General features: G+C 47.6%; 1 long non-coding RNA gene across 1 annotated transcript; it reads left to right on the top strand.

The window, feature by feature from the left end:
• Positions 1-746: 746 nt before the first annotated feature.
• LOC144933716 (uncharacterized) lies at positions 747-20687 on the top strand. Its single transcript, XR_013637084.1, has 3 exons — positions 747-944; positions 18015-18070; positions 20631-20687. It is a non-coding gene; the product is annotated as an uncharacterized LOC144933716 (long non-coding RNA).
• Positions 20688-22218: the final 1531 nt, after the last annotated feature.

Genomic DNA, 22218 nt, shown 5'->3' with positions numbered 1-22218 from the left:
TCTTTCGGTAAAGTCACATATGTAGAAAAAATAATAGATTGCGACGTTTCGATCGCCACACAAGCAATCGTCGATTGCCGAAAGAACCAACGAGTATAATAGGCGACGTTTCGGGCATTTGCCCTTCTTAATCATCCATCATTCCACTGCTGAATGAATTTCATCGCCATCACGATCCTGAAGTGTCCATAATCAACCTCGCACCTGCACACACGAGCTGATTTAAATCGATAAATCTGGTTTACATCGTAACGTGTAAAATAAGTATACATGGTATATATCCTGCAAACGTGTTCACCTTTTCACAAACCCACGTTGTGGCATTAACAATAAGAATTTCAAACGCTCACTCGACATGCGTGCCATATAGCCTAAGCGTCATGTATCCCCTCTGCGGAATCACATTCTCAATACGGCAACCGTGAAACGCGTTACCGTCCCCACCCCCCTCCTCATCGGCGGGCATCTGGCTGCGCGAGAGGTGGCACATAAGAAATATTGCGGCGATCGCATTGATGCACAATTACTAGTTTGTTGAACAGCGTCACACACGTGCGTGCAGATAGATGCGTCTGGGGGACAAGCAAGGATTGGTGGGTGGGGGTGGTTGGTTGGTTGGAGGGAGCCGCTTTTTTATTTTTAATGGGATTCTTTTTTTTCGCTTCTTCACCAGAAGCCATGGACGTCAGGAGTGGCTATAAAAGAGCACCGAGAGAGCCAGGAAGCGCCAGTGGATGAGCAAAACGTGGTCGAGTTTGAAGGCGCATTCAGTGGGGGGGGCACCCGCTGACGCAACTGCTGATAACCGCTGACCGTCTCAACTTGTCTCGAACACCTCCAGAAGCTCTTCGCTCGTCCGAGGCGACGACGTCTGCGTGTGAAGATGCGACTGGCGGTGATAAGTTCGCTCCTTCTTCTAGCTTCTTTAGGAGAGGCGGTGTCTGGTAAGTTGACGTGATGTTCGTCGCTTGTATGTTAGGGGGGGTTTCGTAGGGTATTGCTCACTATCGCCAATGTCTCTGTAATCAGTTTGTTTACCCCCTGGGGGTAGTCTATCTACCCCTTCTTGTGATTGGGGTAGATACAATGAATAAATACAACTCGATGAGAAGCCCATGGTGTTCAGCCGTTTGATACACTTTGTCCGGCCACGGTAACGTGGAGTTTTCACCATTAGTCCACGGCTCTCGCTGGAGATGTGTGGATTCCATCGCCTGTTTGAACGGGGACACGGCGTTGTGCTGTATCATTTTGTGTTGATTTAAACGAGCACATCGACTGTAATTTGTTGTTTGCGTGCGTTGTATAAAATAGTACACATGGCTCTGCTTCATATGTGCCATTAGCAGAACGGTCGGCAATTATATATGTTTTTTTTCATTTTAAGGCAGTGTTGTTCGCTAATGTGTCTAGTAGTTTACAGTTTCTCTTTACCCAAAAGTGAGAGCCCATTCATTTATTGGTTGGTCGAACCAAATTTTACTCCAAATATAGCCACGGCGAAATGTGAAAATCAGATGAAAAAAGGAAAAAAAATTGTAATTTTGAGAGAAAAAACATATTTTGCAGGAAATTCCCTTTCCACCAAGACATCAGGTATGATTTCTTGGGAGCAGATACTAAAATTAAATAAAAACGAAGCAAACATTATTACTTAGGGAAAGCTTTGTTTAAAACAAAAGCTGAATGTTGTGTTTACAAGTAGACCTATAATTACATAGCAGGTTAAAGACAAATTGCGGTCCATGCCCTTAGCACAATCGCTCTGTCGCATGTCGCTTACTGCGAATTGGTCATTTAAACTTCTATTCGTGTTTACTCGTTAGCTCACGCTCGTCTACTGCCAATCTCTCAGCTGCGATGTCCGCCGCACGTCACGAGGGATTCAATGAAGGCGGTTTAAGTGTAAATGTGAATACGTTCATTATCTACGCACAGTTGGTACAAAGGTGGACTGGCTGATACCAGGACGTGTGAAAGCGCGGATGCGACACAGGGCCCGCGTGCTCGCGTGATATTCACGCTCCTATGCGTCGCCAATTCACCGCGCATATTAAACGCATGAGCAGCTAATGCGGCTCTAAACAAAATTAACATGAAAATGAACACAATACAAACTTCAATTCAGAACCGCGGCACGGAAAAACACGTTTGGGTTTTAATCTTTCGTTTTACAATTGCTGCCACCTAGCGAAAGGCCCGGTCCGCGACAACGCGAAACATAAACGACACGACTCGCGCGCTTGTGTGTGTGTGACTTGTGTGTGTGTGTGACTGTGTGTGTGACTGTGTGTGTGTGACTTGTGTGTGTGTGTGTGTGTGACTTGTGTTTGACTTGTGTGTGTGTGACTGTGTGACTGTGTGACTGTGTGACTGTGTGTGTGACTGTGTGTGTGACTGTGTGTGTGTGTGACTGTGTGTGTGTGTGACTGTGTGTGTGTGACTGTGTGTGTGTGTGACTGTGTGTGTGTGACTGTGTGTGTGTGTGTGACTGTGTGTGTGTGACTTGTGTGTGTGACTTGTGTGTGTGTGTGTGTGTGACTGTGTGTGTGTGACTTGTGTGTGACTTGTGTGTGTGTGACTGTGTGACTGTGTGTGTGACTGTGTGTGTGTGTGACTGTGTGTGTGTGACTGTGTGTGTGTGACTGTGTGTGTGTGACTGTGTGTGTGTGACTGTGTGTGTGTGTGTGTGACTGTGTGTGTGACTTGTGTGTGTGTGTGTGACTGTGTGTGTGTGACTTGTGTGTGACTTGTGTGTGTGTGACTGTGTGACTGTGTGTGTGACTGTGTGTGTGTGTGTGGGACTGTGTGTGTGTGTGACTGTGTGTGTGTGTGACTGTGTGAGTTTGTGTGACTGCGTGAGTTTATGTGACTGTGTGTGTGTGTGTGTGACTGTGTGTGTGTGACTGTGTGTGTGTGACTGTGTGTGTGACTGTGTGAGTTTGTGTGACTGTGTGTGACTGTGTGTGTGTGTGTGTCTGTGTGTGTGTGACTGTGTGTGCGCGTGACTGTGTGTGTGCGACTGTGTGTGAGTGTGTGACTGTGTGAGTGTGTGACTGTGTGTGAGTGTGTGTGACTGTGTGTAGCGGTTAGCGCGCTGCGCTATGAACCTGGCGACTCGGGTTCGGTTCCCGCTCACGGCTAACACCAGTGACGATTATCTGAACCGGTCCTGGGCCTCCCCTAGGTCGACTCAGCCTTAAATGAGTATCTGGTGCGGTGTGTAGTAATCGCCACTGGGGAGACAAAGGCGGTCGGGCGTGGTGCTGGCCACCCACCCACCCCCTCGTGTGCCGTTCCGGCCTTCATAGGTGCTCGCTAACAGCACTTGCCCCTACAGTCTGTTAAGGCTATACGGGGGATCTTTTTATCTTTGTGCGTGACTGTGTGTGTGTGACTGTGTGTGAGTGTGTGTGTGACTTGTGTGTGAGTGTGTGTGACTGTGTGTGTGACTGTGTGTGTGACTGTGTGTGTGTGTGACTTGTGTGTGAGTGTGTGTGACTGTGTGTGTGAGTGTATGACTGTGTGTGTATGACTGTGTGTGTGTGTGACTTGTGTGTGTATGTGTGTGACTGTGTGTGAGTGTGTGTGACTGTGTGTGAGTGTGTGTGACTTGAGCGACGTCACTCCCGGGGTTTATGCCTGATATCGTCTCAGCCGCGATGGTAAAAGGGATGTGGGAGGGTTGACATCAGACTTTCATCATCGGCAGCAGCAGCCACGACCCATCCACTGCTGGATGAAAGCTGACCCCCAAAGCCATCGCCAACTCTCTCAAGAATAGGCATCTGGCGATGTAAATATCCTACCTTGCACATATCGTCAAGGAGCATAAACCATCTCGCGAAAGTCAGGTCATCCTCGCAGCGGCTTTTGGCTAGCCATCGGACAAAGACGGTCACCGCAGCGCACACTCTCAGATGCGCGCTTCTGTGGCCGTCTGGAATGCTCTTGCTTCCGATATTAAAAAGCCGCTGGGGTCTACGCACTTTTAAAGAGAACCGCATTTTGTGTTAAGTTTGTTGTCCTTCCCCCGCACCTCCGATTAGCACGGTTGGCTACGTACGGTGCGAAATAAGTTCAACATGGTACTTACATCCACGTTGCAGATTCATGCGACCCGATTTCACCAATCACTCCATGCCCAGTGCCCTCCTCAATGGAAGTCTTCTTGTGCGTATTTAATTCCTTGGCTGCCAGCCACTCCGCTATTATTCTTGACCATCTTCGATGCTCGCAACGTGCCCAGCCCAAGCCCACCGATCGAGTTGCAGCTATAGTACGCGACAGTTTCACTGAGGTCAATTAGAACAAAGACAACGATCCCCCGTGTGGCCTTTAACACGCTGTTGAGCAAAGTGTCGTTCGCGAGCACCCATGAAAGTCAACGCGGCGCAGGAGGGGATTGTGGGTGGTCAACACCAGACCCGGCTGCCTTTGTCTTCCCCAGTGCTGTTGTTTAGACACCGCAGCAGGTACTCACTCACGGCTGAGTTGACCAGGAGAAGGGCCAAGATAGGTTCAAATGTTTGGCTGTGCGGGAATCAAACGTGGGGCGCCGGGTTCGTAGCGCAGTGCATTAACCACTGCACCGCGGCTCCCCTTAATATTAAGTCCATATTGCGAGCACTTTCACGCAGGCACGTGTAGGTGAATTATTTATAACCAGGTGAGGGATTGCGAGATCCAGAAGCAAATATTGAGTACTAAATGTGCCCTACTCTACTGAGAATACTGGCTTTTAACGCATCGCGAGTGTCATCGCTGATTGTGGCACCTCCGATTAGCACGGTTGGCTACGTACGGTGCAAAAGAAGTTCAACATGCGTGCACTGGCAGAGGCTCGCGGTGATGCCCCGTTGACTGAATGGTGAATTGCAGGAATGATTGTCACGTAACAGAAGCTTGTTGCTGGATTACAATCATTCGTGCATTCATTCGGGAAAGTATCAGCGAGTCTCAAGATCCCCTTTTCAAGACGATCCCGCGTTGGGGTGTTTGGCGAGGTAACTTAAAGAGTTTTCCGCTAACATTTACACATATATGTGTGTAATGTGCCCAGATAATGTCACGTTGTATAATTCACCAAATATAACACATTTTCAGACGTGTTCACAAATGGCAATGTTGTATAATGTTAAAAAGTATGTCGAAATAACAAAACTGATCGTAATTTTCAACTGCAATTCTTCAAATACACCCCGCGTTAGTAGTAGTGTCTTATGTTGATCATCCCCACTCTAGGACGGCCTGCCAGCGTTCCGGAAAAATCAAACCCTGCGAATACAGTTCTTTAATTCAGTACCACATGGCACGAAATGTGCAAACCCTCTTATTTTAACAATCTAATCCAGCACTCTTGTATATTCTCACACCCATTACTTAACGAGTATTCACAATGATAATAATAATAATGCACACCCTCTTTGTTTATGCATTTCTGGATGAAGGCTTTTCCTTAAACCGTACCGTCGTGACGGTTGTTTGACCATACTTCACCATTCTGGATTGTGGAGGGGGGGGGGGATTGTGAAGGTGGGGCACCCACACTTGTCACCATCATCAACGTCTCAGCGCAGTGCGCTAACCAATGTGCCACCGCTCAACCCCAAGATTATCCCATAAAATAAAAAACACACTGACGTCTCACGTGCGTTAACAAAAAAAACGTCGGATCACGTCCCTAGCCAGTGTTGGAATGTCTCCGTTTCTATGGCAAGGACCAGTATGCCCAAAGGAAAAGCGGCTCCTGACTTCCTGTGTGCCGTGAACTGAACTGAGAAAACTTTTTAAAGCTGGCTCTAATCAGAATTTGATATCCGAACAGGGCTTTTGTTATCTCACTGCTGTCGGATATTATTGAACCCAGCTGTTTGATGTTGCTCGTGCGTCCGTGTTACCCAGGTCAGGCACGTGCAGCTCTTTGGCTTCCCCTCTTGCGGCTCTGAGCGGGAAGCCGTTTAATTGTTTTATTAATGAAACAATTAAATCTTAAACGTTAATTTACGTAAAGATAATCCATTAAATATGACAGGGAACGGGTCACTATGGAATGTCTTGGTGACCACAACATGTACACACTGTAGTGTCAAAGAATAACTTCGGGAGGACATAAATATACGCGGTTTGTTCCATCACCTATTTTGCTCCATTAAGTCAGAATGTGTGTTGTCATCTGCTGCTGTGTTCGTGTACAAGCAGTTCTGCGTGCGATGCGGCTCTCCAACTATTTTGGTCAAAGACAACAAAAAAAACGTCTCTTCTTCGTCTTCTTTCAACGGATGCCGACCCCTGGATCCAGAGCTATGTTACGGGCTGTGTACTCGCGCCGTGACATCGCGTGTGTGTGTATTCAGACACGGTCGTGTGTGTGAGTACTCTCACACGGTACGTCTTCTGTGAGTACGCCGTCAGGGTCGCCTGGCGCTAATTCCTGCGGACACGGACTGCGCCACTGCACATTGCTCTCCGCAATATGCAAGTCATTGAACCTCTGCGACGTTATGGCGACACCTCTACACTCATTGCGATACCATCTGAACGTTTTTTGCTCTGAAATATAAGACGCACCGTCCCCTGCCCCCTTGCATTTGAATGCAAAAAGCCAAGGCTGCGTCTTATAATCCGGTAGGTGCATGTTTACAGTATATACTGCATATCATATATACATTATCAGACATCTATACCTTTACTGACACCGGGCACAAGTTTGGGTGCGTCTTACTTCCCGGGGCGTCTTGTAATATGGAGAATACGGGATACAACTCAATAGAACTGTCGGCGTGTAGTTCGCACACAGTTCCTTGTAATCACGCTGAGCACACCAAACTAATATTCAGCCCTTTCGTTTATCCACTGCCGGATGAAGGCCTCCCCACGCCATGTCGGCGGTTATGGGTCCGTTGTTTTATTACCATACAGACTACACCACGCTCATCATTGCGGGTTGGTTAAGGAAGGGAGAGCAGTGCCCGTTCTAATATCACCGGAAATTATATCACTCACTGCATCGCGCGCTTTCTGATGCGCTTCTGCGGCCGTCTGGAATGCTCTTCCTTCCGATATCAGGAAGCCACTGGAGCTGTGCATTTTAAAATTTACATTGATAACTTATTTTTTTGGAACTGCTTTTCGTTTTGAGTTTGCTGTCCTTCCCCCGCACATCCGATTGGCACGGTTGGCTACGTACGGTGCGAAAGGAGTTCAACATACATGCAGTGACCAGGAATACAACTCAGGTTAGGGGTGATAGAGCAACTAATTTCCTATCTTGTATACATGAACGTCAAAGCGTTATGGAGACGATGCTAACAGTGATATACAGCCTTCCCCCCAGTGACATTTGGAAACATTTACCAACATCATCTTCATCATCCTTTCTCCGATCAGCACGCTTGACTGTGTACGGTGCGAAAGGAGTTCAACGTAAATACAAAGTACAAAGAAGCCTCGAAATTCGATGACACCCTCAAATATAACTTGAAATGAAAGCAAATTCATCTTAAAGTTTCGATGCAATGTTGTAAAGCTCTCCGATTGCGTCGTCAAATTTAATTCAGTTACTAAAGACGGTGACAGCACTTGGAACGAAACGTCGGACATCGTGCTGAACAATAAAAACGCGCGGTACAACCCGAAAACACATCGGAGGTCTGCACAGCACAACCGAAAAAAGCTGCGCTGGTATAATGCGGCAATATTTTAGACATGAGGCTACACATGTGGATGTCACAGTGGATTGTGAATGCCTCACTTTGTGCTGCTCTGAAAGGTATTGCGATGGATTTTCATTGAGCCAGACACTTATGTCATATAGCAGTTGTATAGATGATGATGATATTGCAATGTTATATTAAGAAAAATATATCGAAATAAATTATATCATATCATTATCAGACATGCTCAAACCACTGCTGGATGAAAGTCTCCGCAAGCCGTTGACACCTCTCGCGATCCTGCGTTGCAACAGTCGCTGATTGCATCTCTCCATCTCTGCGGTGAACGCGCTCTCGGAAGCGTTCAATCCATTGGCTGCCACTCCGTCGTAATTCTTGACCGTCGGCCATCGTGCCATATCGCGAGGTGTCCTGGATAATCCCACGTCATATTCTGAACAGTATGAATTGCGTCTTTACTCAAGCGTGCATCCTCTATTCAATGTGTTCCTCTTTCTGGCTTGCAATGTCGTTCTGAGCATCCATCGAGATACCTTAAAGGCATGTGGAGTTCACCGCTAGCTAAAATCCATCAATGCAGAGAATAACTTCGCAATCAGCCACTTTTGAGGTCCAATTTTAATGGAAACTTTAAGTGGTTAGAATATTTTTTTAGATGTTTTTTAAACTCAACCCAACAATGTCGCTTCAATTCCTGGCCATGCAATGAAGAGTGGTACGTTAACCTACCATGCACGTCACCTTTGTCGATGCAACCCTAAATGAGTACCTTGTGTGGAAACATCAGCACTGAGGAAACATACATTTGGGCTTAAAACTTTCGTGACTGCAGGAATTCATATGCTTGGTTATTTCGGTAAAGGCACGTAAATAGAAAACAAAAAAATCAATAATGAAACTAAAATAAAAATAATAAGATAAAATAAAAATACAAATAATAAATTTTAAATAATAAAAGCAAAAAAAAACACGACGTTTCGATCGCAACACAAGCGGTCATCATCAAGCGAAGAGAAAAGAGGGGACAAGCCTCCAAATGTAGCTGCTGATAAGGGCTCCAGAGTGAGTTGGCGGCGGTAAGAGCTGCGCAAGCAGCACGAGCTGCGGCAGCAGCGCGCTCATGCAGGAGCAACACAAAGGGGGAGTTGGCGGAGGTGAGCTTGTGAAGCGCAAACAGCATGGGCGGGGCAGCCAGTAGCAGACAATGGGGGGGAGGAATGGGGCAGAGACAGGGGGAGAGAGAGGGGGTGGGGCAGAGATGGGGGGGGGGTAGATATGGGAGAGGGGGCATTGCACCTCGCTACACCCATCCACACTGCTGACGGTAGAGTTTGACAAGAAAACACATTCAAGTCATGACCCAAAGTGGTTGATGACATCTTTCCAATGATTCGTCTCGGTTGAAATTGTGTCTCTATATAATGGATGGCTTCGTGAACGAATCTTTGTTGATAGCCAGTCGGCTTGCAAAGTACCATCGTCTTAGACAAATCAATTTCACGTGAGCCAGCCGCATTAAAGTAATGATCAGCTACGGCAGAAGTATTGGTCTGGAACTATGTGCACTTTTAAATCTAGATTGGAAACTCATTTCTTGCGAACCGCTTTTTGTGTTTAATTTGTTGTCCTTCCCCCGCACCTCCGATTAGCAACATACAAAAGACAAAGATCCGCCGTATAGCCTTCACAGACTGTTGGGGCAAGTGCTGTTAGCGGGCGCCTCTGAAGGCCGGCACGGCACACGAGGGGATGGGTGACTAGCACCACGCCCGACCGCCTTTGTCTCCCCGGCGGCGACGTTTTCACACACCGCACCAGGTACTAATTTAAGGCCGAGTCGACCTAGGAGCGACCGAGGACAGGTTCAGATATTCGTCACCGGTGTTGGTCGTGAGCGGAAATCGAACCCGGGTCGCCGGGTTCGTAACATAGCGTGCTAACCGCTGGACTCCCGCTCCCGAACATACAAAGACAAAGATCCCCCATATAGGCTTAATAGACTGTTGGGGCAAGTGCTGTTAGCGAGCACCGACGAAGGCCGGCACGGCACACATAATACATACATTTAAAGTGGCATAACAACTCAGCAATAAAACACCACTGTTATACACGTGAGAAAGCATTCTACAGGTGATAGGGTTTCTTGGTGAGTCCATCATCGTTAACAAGGTAGATTCACAAATCAGCCCAAAAACTAGTGCAGCCATTTAACGTAAACCATGGCACAAAATGAGCATTGCTTTTCGCTTTAAAACCCATTACACTCATAACCACGCGAGCTAATGGAAATTACAAGATTGCTTTTTTTTTGTAAACGAGACTTGATATCTTGAGCATGACAAGTTAAACGATGCATTTTTATCCAATAAGGTAGAATACGTGAGTAATGACCTTCAAATTATATGACCATCTTTCAATGCACGTGCGTATGTCTAATGCCTTTGAAAATGTCCGTGTGAATAAGACCGATGCTCCCTGAACGTCATTTTAATCGATACACGACATTTGACTTCTTGCCGTTTGACTCCTTAATCCTAACAAACCGAATACATAATGCTGTTTATAATGCAACATTTAATGAGAACTTAAACAATCAATACGCTTCGCTGGTTTATCTATCCACTTTTAAATTAAAAAACACTTTTCAGGACAGGGGAACTTTTTTCCCACCGAACAACCGAGACTGACCTCCTACAAAGTGGCACTACTCGATACATTTCATCGACCTCAGAGGAATGATGAAGCCGAGTCGACACCCGACTAGAATATGAACTCGTAGCTTGAACGAGCTTGTTAAGAAGATTGGTTTATTTCGCTGATTTAATCGACGAAATGTAACACTCAGCCTCTTCTTGTTTGTGGTCGATTACTGAGGTCCCTTCTTTTTTAAAATGGCGGCTGGCCCGTACAAACAGCAGCCAGTGTGACATGGCTGGGGGAATCCTATGAGCTATAAAGCTCTTTGTTCACAGATGGCCAGTCGGGCGGGTCAGAAAGTTACAACAAAACAAACAGTACACAATGACAACAGGAGTGCTAATGTATCATCAAAGATGATGTTGATGATGATAACGTCATAAATCCTCCTCCATCACATCCCGTTCAGCGGAACATGTGACAACGGAGATGAGACTTCTCCCCCCAGCTATTCGTCTGTTGTCCGATTACTTCAATAATCCAACCAACACAAGGCGATTAAACAATTGGAGAGCCCGGCTCGTGCTCGCAGCCTTCCAGCTGCAATGCAAGCACCCTCAACCACAGTGCCACCCAGCCAAATTATTATGTATTATATAAATCCAAGCATATGTAATTCCAGGAGTCACATAATGGGCCTTCAAACGGCGTTACCAGTAATTTAATGTATAATCATTTGAGTTTCCACGCTCTGGAAAGCTCGCTAGCTGTCGGGACAGCTTGCTCAATATTTTTAGTTGTTGTACCCATTACTCAGTTTAACATAATAAAGATTTTTGGGTTTGATCGCGTAAATATAAAACGTGTCGTTAAAACCCGCCACCATCCGACACAGCCGACTGGTAAGGGCTGTCACGTAAACAGAACATGCCAATTAGTCACTAGTACAGCACACCGGTGTGTTGGAGAGCCAAGCCACAACATTTACAATCTGAGTACGACGTTTCGCCAGTAATTTCAACTAGCTTCATCAGGCGACAGACAGATTTGTGGAGAAGTCTTAATGTTTCGTTCCACAAATAGAGGTGTAGATGTGGTGACCACGCTTCTGTGCTCTTGTGCCATGTGGGGGGTGGGGCGTTACTGAGGCAACGTACATTATGCATTATGCGAGCCCTTTGAACTTGTCCTTCCTGCCTATTGTGTAATCCCTATTGAAGTAAGCTGTCCTTTGTATGTGTAATGTAGTAACTCGGCGGGAGACGACTTCATGGGTAACACACTCTTTATTTTATCAAACTTGGTTACAGGTGACTAACACCTACTTTGTATCTCGGGTGACGAACACCCACTTAGCTACTTGGCGACTAACGCCCACTGAGCTACTCGGACGACCAACATCCACTTAGTACTCGGGTGACAAACACCCACTTAGCTACTTGGCGACTAACGCCCACTGAGCTACTCGGATGACCAACATCCACTTAGCTACTCGGCGACTAACGCCACTGGGCTACTCGGATGACCAACATCCACTTAGTACTCGGGTGACAACCACCCACTTAGCTACTTGGCGACTAACGCCCACTGAGCTACTCGGATGACCAACATCCACTTAGCTACTCGGCGACTAACGCCACTGAGCTACTCGGATGACCAACATCCACTTAGCTACTCGGCGACTAACGCCACTGAGCTACTCGGATGACCAACATCCACTTAGCTACTCGGAGCACTAGGTCTTCAGCTCCGTCTTCGGGTCTTCAACTGGGTAACTCTCCCCGAGTGCTCTCGCGCGTCCCCCTTTATACCCCACCTGCGGACGTCGCTGCGAGCACCCACTTATTCGACCAATCGCCGGGCGCTGGCTACGACCCTCTTTTCCCACATCTCATCGTGCCTCACCACTCACTCCGCGCCGCCCCGTCATCTGTCACTCCCGGCGCGCGCGTCCACACCACGCCCACAACGCGTGCCCAACCCCGCACCCCGCGCCGCCCCGTGATCCATCACTGTCACAGTCGGCGCACGTCAATACCACCACTACATCACCCCCTACCACATAGCTCGCAGCCGCCCCGGCTGCTATAACAATATACAAACCCCCCCTGTGTGCCCCGTAACACAACAACAAGAACAACGACTAAGCTAACAACACAACACGACGCGAACACTACCATCCGCAACCCTCAACCAATGCCACCGCGACAATAGAACAATATATACAAACCGGCGAGTGACAATAGCAATGTGTATGCAAAAAAAAAAAATAAAAAAAAAATGGAAATTTTTTTTTTTCTTTCGACTCGTGCAGTGTCCCCTTTTCTTCCGAGCGTCCCTACAACGGGACATTACCCCGGCAGAGGGGAACACCGGGCGAGCTCGGTGTAGAGCAAAAAACGTCTTCATGAAAATTGTTGAGACCTAGCCCGAGTCCGCCTTGCCGGTCCGTCGTACGGCACCAGACGCGGTTGAACGTCCGGTGGTGCCGGCGGTTCAGGAAGACATCGGCCAGGCAACGAGGACTCGTGCGTGCCCCGGGGTTCAGGCTCTCGACGGTCAGCAGCCGTCAAGCCCGAGGCACCGGGTTTTGTTGGGATGACTTGTGGCCCTGGTCGTCGTCCCGACGTGGTCCTGCGGCGCGCTGACGCGGGGCCCGGCACCCGGCTGCGACGTGACCCCGAAGGCCGCAGTTGTAGCAGACGACGGACGTCGTAGGTTTCGGTTGCTCCAGCTTGCGGGGCGAACGTGTGGGCGAACGACCTCCCGTTCTCCACTCCCCCGGACGCGATGCAGCGAAGGCCTGCTCCTGCACCCCAGCTGGCTGAGGTTCGGCGATCGTGGCGGCCAGTGCCGCGTTCCCCGGCCATTTGCAGACGACCCCCGGCTTGCGTTTGAGGACCTCGTACGCGTGAATGCTCGTGGCGATCGCCAGGGAGCAGATCTCCATCTCGTCTGCCACGTTGATGGGGACCCCCAACTCGTGGGCCAACACCAGCAGCTGCTCCGTCACCATGGCGTCCTTCCCCTCCTTATCCATGCGGGGAAAAGCTGCGTCCGCCAAGGCGAGCAGTGCCGTGCGGTAGGCTAGCGTCGTTTCCCCAGCCACCTTCCGCCGATCGTAGAACTGGTGGCGACACGTGGAGGGCGGCCCGAACACCTTCGCCATCAGGTGTAGTGCGGCCTGGAGCGTAGAGCGGGACGACCTTGCAGCAGATGTGAAGGCTGCAAGCGCGTCGTCGTCAAGCATCGCTGGCAACGCACGCAGGGCAGTGGTGTCGGACCACCCCGACATCTCCTGATGAGCGAGGAACCTTCGTTGGAAGGCTCCCCAGTCGCCCCCATCCGCCTTGAACGCCGACAGCGCGGGCAATCTTTGCTGGAGGACCCGATCGTCGTCGACGTCGGAGAGATTTTCCCGCGCTCCGCTGGAGTTGTGTAAAATGTCGGCTCGGTTGTCAGGCGCAAAATGGAGGGCTCCGGCGCGCGCTGATGACGTGGGCTGCGCTGCGCGGAGGTGTCCGGCCACGTGGCGTCCGTCTTTCCCGCCAATCGGTGGCGGCCCCCCAAAAACGGCGGCAACTTCCAGACTTTTGGCGCGAAGCGCCTTTTGGCGGGAATCCTCCAACGTCGCTTCCTCCACGACCCCCGCAGCCGTTTTTCCGCTCGCCGGAACGGAGATGTCGGCCAAGACAGCGGCGGCGGCGAGTAGCAACTCCGCCAACCGGGAGTGCGCGTCCTGGAGGCTGGTGTCGGAGGCAAGCGGAGCGTCGGCCATCACCGCGAAGTGCTGCATCGGCGGCAACTCCTCGTCCTCTACTCCCGAGGTCGGTGTCCCCGGTACGCCGTCGTCATCCCGACCTCGCTCGTGGGTACGGGTAGTCTTCCTTGTGTCCATACTTCTTGAAGACAGGTTTACTTCTGACGCCAGTTGTAGTGTAGTAACTCGGCGGGAGACGACTTCACGGGTAACACACTCTTTATTTTATCAAACTTGGTTACAGGTGACTAACACCTACTTTGTATCTCGGGTGACGAACACCCACTTAGCTACTTGGCGACTAACGCCCACTGAGCTACTCGGACGACCAACATCCACTTAGTACTCGGGTGACAAACACCCACTTAGCTACTTGGCGACTAACGCCCACTGAGCTACTCGGATGACCAACATCCACTTAGCTACTCGGCGACTAACGCCACTGGGCTACTCGGATGACCAACATCCACTTAGTACTCGGGTGACAACCACCCACTTAGCTACTTGGCGACTAACGCCCACTGAGCTACTCGGATGACCAACATCCACTTAGCTACTCGGCGACTAACGCCACTGAGCTACTCGGATGACCAACATCCACTTAGCTACTCGGCGACTAACGCCACTGAGCTACTCGGATGACCAACATCCACTTAGCTACTCGGAGCACTAGGTCTTCAGCTCCGTCTTCGGGTCTTCAACTGGGTAACTCTCCCCGAGTGCTCTCGCGCGTCCCCCTTTATACCCCACCTGCGGACGTCGCTGCGAGCACCCACTTATTCGACCAATCGCCGGGCGCTGGCTACGATCCTCTTTTCCCACATCTCATCGTGCCTCACCACTCACTCCGCGCCGCCCCGTCATCTGTCACTCCCGGCGCGCGCGTCCACACCACGCCCACAACGCGTGCCCAACCCCGCACCCCGCGCCGCCCCGTGATCCATCACTGTCACAGTCGGCGCACGTTAATACCACCACTACATATGCATGCATTTAAATCATGTATTATTTAATGATTCGCTTCCACGCAGCACTAAGGCGGTAGCTATCCGAACAGTTAAAGTTTGTTTTAGTTCTTTCAATTTCGATAGATTATCTAATTAGGCTTGGCCAGTAGTAGCTATTCTTTGGTTCTTTTCGGTTAAGTCACGTCTAAAAATAAAATAATAAATTAAAATAACATATTACGACGTTTCGATTGCAACACAAGCAATCATCATCAGGTATAAAAGAAATAGCAACAAAAAATCTAACTAGAAAACTATAGACAGACATACAAGCAGACAGACATCACAACGGCACACAGAGAGAGGACACACATCGGCACAAAGAGAGGGGTTGTCTCTATGACGGTCCCTTAAATATAGAGAGGGGGGGCGAGGGACCGTCATAGAGACAACCCCTCTCTTTGTGCCGATGTGTGTCCTCTCTCTGTGTGCCGTTGTGATGTCTGTCTGCTTGTATGTCTGTCTATAGTTTTCTAGTTAGATTTTTTGTTGCTATTTCTTTTATACCTGATGATGATTGCTTGTGTTGCAATCGAAACGTCGTAATATGTTATTTTAATTTATTATTTTATTTTTAGACGTGACTTAACCGAAAAGAACCAAAGAATAATTCCTGCAGTCACGAAAGCTCCTAAATTAAGATTTCAGTAGTAGCTAGTTTTGCACAGAACTTCAACATTATCAAAATCAATTGAGTGTCCTTGTCGGCACGCATGTTCTGCTACTGCTGACAGTTGCATTTGGGAGAATGTAATATTTCTTTGATGTTTTCTTAGTCTCGTGCTGATCATTCGTCCTGTTTGCCCAACATAAGATTTACCACACGTGCAGTTAATCCTCTACACACCTTCTGTTGATAGCTTCGGTAAGACATCTTTTGGTACCAGATATTAAATTTCTGTATTTTATGTACCGTGCCAAATCTGACCCGGAAGTTTTGTTATTATTATCATTACTTAGTTTGGAATTTTTAATTCCCGCGATAAGAGGAGCCAGGCTGCCCCGAGAGAACCCATTCGCACGACGACAAAAATACAAAAACTCGTGCACACTCCTCACGTACAGGCTAGAAACACCTTGTCTGCGCTGCTGACTGCAGGCAGCAAGAGGCTTGACCGCACCTCCGGGTCATTTTGTCGAAAGCAGCAACAATCACGTACCACGTGCACAGTGAGCGGCGCAGCTGTAAAATGGTTTTCTTGGCACAAATATAACAATCCCTTGACGAAATGCCGAGGCTTAAATGCATTACATGCAATTATCGAATGTTTACCACGGGTCCCGTGTGGTCATTGCATTTATCCAGAGAGCTGCTCAGTGCGGTATCTATTTAGAAGACTCATTACGAAATCAATTTGTATAAAACGGCGCAATTGCCAAAGGGTAAAGTAAAGTAATTTCGCTTGTTGCTTTTGTGACCGGTGGGAGCGCTTTAGTGTTGTTCGGTTGCCAATTTTATGACACTTGTGTCTTCACACGAAAACAGGGACGACCGCGAAAGCCGCAAAACACAACGTGGAAACGTTACGTAATCTCCCATGGAATATCAATCACATTGTGTCATTACAGCGTTTGCAAGAATAAGCAACTCTTTAATTGTGCCATGAACCATAATTCTCTGCTCCAACAAGCATAGAATGGTGCTCACCTCCTTTGGCAGCTCTGAGACGTCGGTAAAAATTCAACATTCCTATGAGAGGAGCCAGCTGTCACTAATAGAACGACTGCAGACTGACCACATAATAGTGAATCATTTATTGACCCTGGAGGGATGATTGGCTGAGTCATCTGATAAACAAGATTCTAACTCGTCTAAAATGTATATATTTGAAAGATGATGATTCCATGGTGCACCTCCGACTAGCAAGGTTGGCTACATACGGTGCTAAAGAAGTTCAACATATACACACGCACAGGTAATTGCTAGCACATTGGACATGCAATGTAGAGGTCAATGGCACGATCTCCAGGCACGGCAGTTTAAATAATTGTGCAAGTTTCTTAACTCCCGCCATCGCAGTATATCAGTGGGTCACGTGTGGTGGGGTAAAATATGGGTACTCTCACCATCTTCCAAGATGTCTGTCCAGCATGAAAGAGGATGCCAAATACATTCTAGAGGGGCTATTCCGAGCTCCCTCAAGCGAAGGCTCTTCAAAAGTAAACTAAACAATATATATTTTTTATTTTACCAGGTAACCCACTGAGCCAAATAGCTGTTTTTCAGAAGCGACCTGGCCACAAATAATAGCTCAACCAAGTGGCTTATCACGTGGAAATCTATAGCAGCCAAATACTTGAACTCATGTTTCTGAATGTGGAGGGAAAACTCGGAGGACCCGGAGAAAAATCCACGTGACCACGGGGAGAATGTGCGAACTCCAAATATACAGACGTCTGGGTCAGGATCGAACCCACGACCTCCTGTATACAAAGCGAGGTAGTCAACATCTCGCCACCTGCCAGCAGTGACATTAACAAGCAATTGAAGGGCTGCACACATACCTTTTGTCTATGTGCAAATGACAAATATGGAAGTAATATTAACTGTTTTTGCATAATGGTGATATTAAGCCGGTTGTGAATATCACGTGTGCTTCTATTTCTGCAAGGGACACAGCTTAATTGCACATGTATTCACCAATTTACATTCACCACTGCATACAAACCTATTGTGCATTCACTATAACATGGAATTGTAATAAAACTTATCTTAATCAAGGGTAAAAAAAACATTGTTTTTAATTCGTGGTTGGATAATATTATAATACTGTACATCTCTGATTTTGACAAGTCTGCTATTAAACACATGACTGAAAAATTATCATATTTAAAAATATGAATTAAAAAAACTACATTGACAACTCATATATGTTAATATGCCATTATTGACGTGTTGTATCTGTGTTGTTCTTTCTTTCGTTACCTCCACAGTGTTTGAACTCAGAGACATGGGTCACAATCAGTTGGAGACGCAGGGAAATAAACAGGTACCTTTTACACCTGCCAGTATTTATTATCATTACCATAAGCCATTGTCTATTCACGACTGGATGAAAGTCTCCCTATGTTGTCGTCATCCCTCATGGTCCTAGGATGCCACAGTCCATCGCACTCGTGCGTATGAACTCATCTCTCATCCTCCCAGCGGCTTTTGGCTAACCATCGAACAAAGATGGCCACTGCATCGCGCACTTTCAGATGCGCTTGTGCGGCCGTCTGGATCGCTCTGCCTACCGATGTTAGAAAGCGACGAGGGCTATGCACTTTTAAATCTAGGTTGAAAAATAATTTCCTGAAAACTGCTTTTTGTGTTTAGTTTGTTGTCCTTCTCCCACACATCCGATTAGCACGTTTGGCTACGTACGGTGCGAAATAATTTTAACAAACATACATACATCTCCTTGATACATTTCCGTGATACTCATCCTCTTGAGCAAATTCTCTACTTCGGCTGCCATTCTATCACTCGTTTTGTCCGTCGGCAAATAATTCCTTCTCGTAGTGTGTCCTGCCAAGGCTCGCTTCGTTTCATTTGCGTTCACTCTTCCAATTCTGTATCCATGAACTAGCATAAGTACCCGGCTTTGCCCGGGTGAAAAATATATTTCTTAATAACCTTACATATATACACAGATGGGCTGCTACCCCTGCCCCCCCCCCCCCCAGCCACGATCTCCTCGGCCGCTGTGCAGTAATATGTACGGCCTATAGTGTGGTGGGGTGTCGAGGCCTAGTACCGTGCAGAGCCTCCGGCCTCGCCTAGATTGCCCACTCGGGTGAGGCTGGGTACCGGGGCCGTTACCCCCCCCCCCCCCCCGCGCTACAATAATACTGTCTAATCACTATAATTTTATTATCTACCGACCCTATAATAGTAATTGCACACATTGTGGTGGGGGGGGAGTGAAGAGGACGTGAAACTTTGATGAATTTACCTCAGAGTCGCGTGGTGGGTGTCGAGGCCTAGTACCGTGCAGAGCCTCCGGCCTCGCCTAAATTGGCCACTCGGCTGAGGCTGGGTACGGGTGCCGTTCCCCCCCCCCCGCGCTACAATTATACTGTCTAATCGCTATAATTTTATTATCTACCGACCCTATAATAGTAATTGCACACATTGGGGTGGGAGGGGAGTGAAGAGGACTTCAAACTTTGATGAATTTACCTCCGAGTCGCGTGTTAATGTGTGCGCATATTTTTTACGGGAATTAAAAATGGCGTCCACCCCGCAGCGAATGCGTCGCTAGCCGTTGCCAGGGGCAACCGCCGTGGAAAACCAAACGGACCAATCGTGTCTCGCAAATCCCTCACATTTCGTCCAATGAAACTGCATATGGTCCGGCGACACACAGACAGACAGACACACACACAGACACACAGACAGACAGACAGATTTGCGATTTTATATATATAGATTTAGTGTGACACATCAGTATTTAGTTGGCTGACAGCAGACAAATAATAGGCTGAGTCGAGCATTGACTGTAATTCGAACTTGTAACCTTCCAATTGTCGCAACTTTCCGAATGCAGCCACGCACTGTAACCAGCTTGTACCCCGGCTGCATATAGCATGGGCCCTACATACATATAACATTGGCCCTATATACAGCAGCCTCACTTGGAAATCTGTTACCATTAGGATGTGGGATAAAATAGATGTAGGGCCTTCATTGACAATTACAATCTAGATAAGAATACTGTTGACATTGTCAGGGGCTCTTTATTTTAAAACATCAAGGTGCAACCAAAAAGTAGACAGCTCATACTTTGCAGAAACTTACCAATACTCGCTCAGACCGACTTGAGTTTGCCGCTTTGGAATTAGGCAAAAATATATTGAAAGTGACTTTAATGAGCGTTCACGTGACGGCAGTGGGTTGTGCATTCTAAACTTTTTAATGTGAAAAAAATACGTTGTGACGTCCCAACAGCATGTCCCATGGTAGCTTCTAGTTTTTTGTATCATTAAGAAAGCTTGTAACTATTCTCATACAGCCCAAAACAGTCAGCCAAGTCAATCCTACTGCATGAGTTTTCGCAGTTGTACTGCGTAGCTCTCCCCATGTGTTTTTCGTTGCAAGACACTATGTCCAACGTTTTATTCCAGGTCCTGGTAGCTTCTTCAGGAAGTGAATTTAAGAAACTCCCAGCACACGGAGCAAAACTCTTGGACATAATTTCAAACAAAAAGTGGTACAACCCAAAAACACATCAGAGAGCTACGAAGCCTCAGCATTCAGCAATCAGATAACAGCTGCTCACGTTGCATATTTTTATTTTATTTTGCCAAATAAGGGGGCACAGAAATTCCGCAGACAGAAGCCCCAAACGCAGTACTCACGGGTTGGTTGAAAGGGAGAGAAATGGGTGCGCCCACCCCAATTAACATAGCGACTGCGAGCGGGAGCACGACATTCGTTTAAGTGGAAGGGAAAGGAAAAGGAACAAAAGTGAAGGGGGAGAGAAAAGGTGTGGGGGACGTTGCATCTTTCTTAAAACCTGCTGCTCCCGCTCCCTCCTCCCCCCGCGCGCCACGCCGTCCGAGCAGTCGTCTCAGCTGCTGACCTTCATGGATCAGATTTGGAGCTTCCTCCAGAAGCGGCGGCTGCTGGAGATACCGAAGAGGCGGAGGCCGCCGTACATCCTCAAGCGAGACTACGGCACGTGGAACCCCAAGCGGCCGTACATCCTGCGCCGAGACGCCGGCGGCGTCGGCACCAGCGACGAGGAGGGCCCCGAGGCGCGAGGCAGCCAGGAGTGCCAGGAGTGGCACCAGAAGGGATACGACCTCATGAAGACGCTGTGCAAATGGAGGGGTTTCTAAAATAACAACTCGCACGAATTCAAACCACCGTCCTGTCCGTCCGTGGTGTACTGCTGTCCGTAACGCGTTCCTCACTATGATGTTTGTCACGGATTATACTTTAAGGCTTGGAAACCAGGACACTGGATTCTCAGAAGCAAGCGATCACTGTGCAGTGAAATGTCGTTATGACGCATGTATAGGGACCCTATATTGTACAACTTTACGATGCAAATACTTTAGTAATTGCTATCTGTTTTAAACTTCTCAACCTGACTAATTCGTATGTTTGTTTGCCTTGGATTGACTAATACACTCAAGAGAAAGTAAATTGGTCCAAAGCGCTACTTGTGCTATGATGTATGTTGAACTTCTTTCGCACCGTACATAGGCAACCGTGCTAATCGGAGGTGCCGGGGAAGGACAACAACCTAAACACCAAAAAAAATATGTGGCAGAGTGTTGCATGATGGGTCGTCACAAATAGCATGGACACGGGGATCACAGAGCAACACCAGACGACTTGGCAGCAGGGCCATGCTAGAATAGTGGCGAGATGTTGACTCCCTCACCTGGTATGTAGGAGGTTGTGGGTTCGATCACGAACCTGACGCCTATATATTTGGAGTTTGCATGTTCTCCCCGTGGTCGTGTGGATTTTTTCTCCAGGTCCTCCAGTGTTTCCTTCCATATTTAGAAACATGCGTTTCTAGTATTTGGCTGCAATACATTTCCAGGCAATAAGCTACTTCATTGAGATATCGTTTGTGGCCAGGTGGCTTCTGAAAAAAGCGATATAGCTCAGTGGGACTTACCTGGTAAAGTAAAAATAGGATCGTGTAAGATTTATAATGAATAGGCCATAATTTGCAGCAATCAGTTACACTAATGATCATAGCTTCAAAATTACATTAATCTGAAACGCACGTTCATGTAAATTACTTTAGTTTGATAAAAAAAAAATTAACGTTATATATCGTAAATATGCTGGGGATGTTTTTTTATATAGTATACGTCAATGTAAAGAGTATGTTCATCTTTGTGTGGCATTATAACGAGATTTCACTGTGTTGGGCAGCATCAAGAGGAGTTACTTTTTATGTTTTCCTTATTTATTGATTAGCAAGGTAGTTAGGTGGTCAAGGAAAGCAATGCCTGCAACCCAAGCACTGAGCGAGCATTGCTGAAATCCCTGGTCTCACCAAAACTGACCACCGAGTATCCTGGAATGTAGCTAAAGTAACTTGGTCTCTGGTTTGACAAACATAACTTCGGTATAGTTGATGATTTTAAAAAACAAATATATGCGTTATGCTGTATCTACAAATGAACC

Source organism: Lampetra fluviatilis, chromosome 8 (assembly GCF_964198595.1).
Source record: "Lampetra fluviatilis chromosome 8, kcLamFluv1.1, whole genome shotgun sequence".
NCBI lineage: Eukaryota > Metazoa > Chordata > Hyperoartia > Petromyzontiformes > Petromyzontidae > Lampetra > Lampetra fluviatilis.
This window is presented reverse-complemented; position numbering and strand designations above follow the sequence as displayed.